Source organism: Halichoerus grypus, chromosome 6, assembly GCF_964656455.1.
Source record: "Halichoerus grypus chromosome 6, mHalGry1.hap1.1, whole genome shotgun sequence".
Taxonomy (NCBI): domain Eukaryota; kingdom Metazoa; phylum Chordata; class Mammalia; order Carnivora; family Phocidae; genus Halichoerus; species Halichoerus grypus.
The window spans coordinates 61,028,359-61,033,014 of NC_135717.1; positions in this window are offsets into that span (position 1 = coordinate 61,028,359).

Sequence of the window (4,656 nt, forward strand, 5' to 3'; positions counted from 1 at the left end):
AATAATGATGGATTTCATTGTTTTATTTAAACTGAAACCAGAAATGCTGCTTTTGAGTCTACACCCCTAAGGCTGTAGAATTTCTTCTATGAGGACTCAAAAGCCAAGCAATTAGGTCTGACAACCACGTCATTTCCATAATGTACTTCCGTACAGAGGACTATTTATTGGAATCAGTTACATTTCTATAGAATCTTACCACGCAATTTTGACTCCCTTCAAACCTTCTGGGAAAAAAAAAACAAAACCCTAAGTTTAATAAACACACTACCAAAATACTTAAGTGTAAATTGTACTGGGAAGATAAAATGATGTTTAGAAAGCATTTAGTTGTTCATGAATCAGAAAATTAATGTTATCAGTAATTAACTCAGGACAGTGTTTTTGCTTTGAAAATGATTCATTACAGTTTGTTTTCTAATGTAACTGTAGAACTTGGTCAGAGTAAGCTTGGGAAAATGTGTTTACCAGCTGTTTCTTTCTAAATATGCCTCGTGACAATTTTCTTAAAATATTTTCACTTGGGTTCTTTTCAGACTATCCCATCATTTTCTAAGGAGAAAAAGGTTATAAGATGCAAAGGACTCCACTCACTTTTACCAAATGCTCATTCTACTCAAATTATTCACCTATTAAAATTCTTATCACTTTGGAGAATACCCCTAAGGAAATTCATTACAATAAAGTAAGTTTACAACAGAATAATATAAGCATTCTTTAAAATAGACTTAAGAAAATGCATTTCATGAACTTTAATATACTCAATTCATATAGGCTCTCTAAACTGAAAAAGAAACTCTAGTGCAATGCAAGTCTATTATATTACCATGGTCTGCAATGGGTTCTGGGAATATCCTTTCCCACAAAGATAACTGATACCAGTTTCTTGGTATCACTCTTAAATTCTTGCCATACATTTAAAGCATTATGCATAAGCATCACATTTTTTAAAAAATCAATGTTTTTTAAATCTAATTGTGCTATAAGAAGTCTCTATCTTCACTGTCCCCATTTGGTGTCCATAGTATTGCAAGGCACTCTTTAAGCCAAGAGTTTGTTAGTAAGTTTGTTTCTATTTGGGATTTGGCTGTAAACATTCTGGCATTATTTGTATACTTCTAAGTTTATTTGTAAACTTTCAAGAACTTTACTCTTGACTTATAATTAAAATGTTAATCAATTGCATATTCTTTCACCAGAGGGTCTATTCACTCCTAGAATAAAAAGCATTTCTTTATAATTCATCTCCTGTCTTGCTAATGGGAAAGGTATTAGTATTTTCTTCATATAGGTAGTCATTAATCTTTTATGTTATCCATATGAAAATCTTTATTCTTCACTTAAAAAAATAAATATGGGGTAACGTTGGAGTAGGAGGCAAATTAAAATAACCCAGGTTTAGCAATATTCAGATGTCTCCTCTGGAATATCAAAAAATAAGATGACAGCAGTTGTGTTTTATGGCTTATTCGGGCTAACGAGAATGCAAATTGTAGTGTAGGTATCTCCTCTTAAAGAATGAGATGCTGTGCCACCGCGTTTTACAACCTAGTCTACGTTTTAGCGGAGCCTTGATAATCTCTATGGGGGAAACCGACATGCAGAGTGGATAAACAGCCTATGCCGTTTTTTGTAAAAGCAGAAACCTTGAAATTTTTCTCTCATTACTTTTGCAGTATTTTCGAGAGGTCAGAGCATACAGTCAGTTATTCTTCAGAGTAATCAATGAGCAAGAAGTTTTGGTGTAGGATTTGATATAACAACATGACGTCAAAAATTTAAAAAAAAAAAAAATTGAGGCTCGCACATGCGCAGTGAGGTATGGCTTTTTTTTTTTTTTTCAAATAAGCTTTTGGCTCTTCAACCCGCCTCTGGGATCTGGCCTGCGCCACCGGGTCTAGGGAGCTGGCTGAAGTAAGGTGGTGCAGGTTTCCCACACCCCACCCCTGGCAAAAAGAGTCGGAACCTCCTCGCTCCCCCCACCAACGAGGGCGAAGCGGGGGGGGCTCTCTTTAGAACTCCTGGTAGGAGAAAGTCAGGGAGAAGCAGGGCCGACTGGAGCGGCCGCGGCGAGTTTCTCCGGCTGCGCCAGCGCTGCGGGGCCTCGGCCCCGGGGTTCGGGTCTCCGCCCGCTCCGGGCTGGCCCCTGAGAGTTGGCCACACCATTCCTGGGCCCACGGGTCAGCCGCGCCGCCGGGAGGTCGGCCGGGCCCTCTCCGTGAGAGCCCGCGTGGCGGTGCGGTTTTTGCTGGAAGCCTGGCCCGGGGAAGCAAAACGAAAGGATAGAGGCCTTCTTTTTCCTGCAACCCGCCCCCGAGCAGACGCCGGCTCTGCGGGACCCGCGGCCCCTTCCCTCAAGATACCCAGGCCCGTGGCCCGCGGAGCTGTGAGGATGCACGCAGAGTGGGACCGCCCCCCCCCCCATCTCGCTCGCACCCTTGGGCATCGCAGCGGCAGAGCGCATAGCCGGTCCCGGGAGGCCCCGCGGGAGGGAAGCAGCCGGGCCGAGCCTGCGCCGCGCTTCCGCACTCGCGCCCTCGGGCGGGGCGCCCCCGCCTCTTCCTCCTGCTTGCACCCCCGACCCTGATTTCCCTGCGCCCCCTTTTCTGCCTAGCTCAGCGATTGACGGCGGGGCACTCGAGGGCTTCTGATCCAAACCACAGCCTACCCCAGCCCCAACCGATTCCCGGCGCCCCCTCCCTCGTTAGAAACTGAGCAGAGGTGCTCTTTGGAGTTAGAGAAATTTTAGACTAAAGGAAAAGCTGAGAACGTCCCGGAGTACTGCATTCTTCTCTTCCCCTGGGGCCCCAACACCCCCATCAACACTGAACACAGTTGCCTTTCGGGGCCAGCGCCGTCGAGTGGGGAACCCCGCGTCCACACCGCGCGGAGACCCGCCTGTGTCCAGTTTTGCGTTGCGGGCCAAGAACCTTCAGCTCCTGACTGTCGGAGCCGCGGCGTAGCCGTGGCTGGACCCGCACCTGAGGGGTGCAGGGGCCGAGTCCTCCCAGGTCTTGGACCGGATGCAGGCGGGGTGGGCTCCAGGGTTCGTTTCCTATGTGACACTTTCCATTTTTGTCTCCTGTATCCTGCACTAATAAAAAGGTGGGGATAGGACAGTATCTGCCTTCCCTGAGACAAGTCCAGCAACACCAAGATTTTAAAGAGGTGGGGGGAATGGGTAGTGTTGAGAGGGAGAGGCTGACAGACATCTATGTCAGGGCGCTTGGAGTTTTCTATCTGGTGATGCGGGGTTTGGGTACAATTTTTAAGGAAAACTCACTTCCTTAAAAAGATATTCACATCACACACACGCGCGCGCGCGCACACACACACACACACACACATCAAGCAGCAATAATTTGGTTTTTTATGCATGTCCCAGTGCCTATTTCAGACTTCTACGTTAAAAGCATCCATTTTTAGTATCAATCACTTTGTGCTATACGGTGCTTTTGGAAGCGAAATTATTCGTGTATGGAATCCTCCTAATCATGGTTTACTTTGAGAGTGGAAAAGATGAGTTCAATCTCTGCATCCATTGAATTACTGGAAAAGAAAGACATGTACAGGTGTATCCTTAGAACTTTGGGCCAGTTCAATCACTGTCATCTTAACATTTTACTGACCTTAACACTAAAACGTAAACACTTTAAAGTTTAAAATGTAAAGAATTGACTTTAAAAGGCTTGAAAAGCAAAGAATAGGACATAAGACAAATACAACCCAAGCATAGAAATGTTAATCTTCCTCTCCTGGATAGGAGTGTCCGAGTCTCTTCTGCAGCTGACAAACCTGGTGGGACAAATGGATGGTCTGCTGAGACCTAAATGCAAAATCCTGATGCTTCTCCCCAAAAGAGTGCCAAAGCAACATTTAAGAGTCATATGTTTGCTTTCATCATTATAGATAATATTTTGAGTCCACTAATTTGGTTATGGAGTGTGTAGTGTTTTTTTTTTAATTCAAGCATGCAAATATGGAGTTGTTTCAATAATTTTAGATTTGTTTTTGGCAAAGTGATTATTGTATTCTATAACTTAAATAATAATTACATGCAATTGCCAAATGAATGCCTATTTAAATGCTAATACTATGTTTTAATTCTTTGGGGGAGGAAGGAAGATTTCATATCTAGATAAAACCCAGCTAATTTCTCTCAAAAACAAGAAGCCTTTTATTATTTAAGTGATGTAGATATTCTCATTTTCTTCACCTTGGTTACCCTAAGTCCCTTGTCTTTGCTTCCAAAGCACTTATATGGCTTAGAGCAATGATAGCTCTTAAAACACGGGCAGGCTGCAGTATATACTTGTTGAATGAATTAGTACTTTGTTTACATGTCTTTCTCCCACTAGATTTCATGTGCTAGAAGACAGGCACATTCTGTTATTAGCAAAGTGTCTGGCATACTTTGATACTTAATATGTGTTTGGCTTGATAGAGGAATATATATACACTTGATTCACCTCAACAATTTTTAAAATGTGGATGTTAATATCTAATCAGCACATATAAAGCCTTAACTTTTAAAATTCAGCTAGGAGCTGAAGAAAAAAATACATGTGTGGTAAAATTAGCAAAATTTCTTTTAGGCATATGTAAAATATATTCCCATGATAATGAGATTTTTCTGAATTCCCAAACCAGATTTTT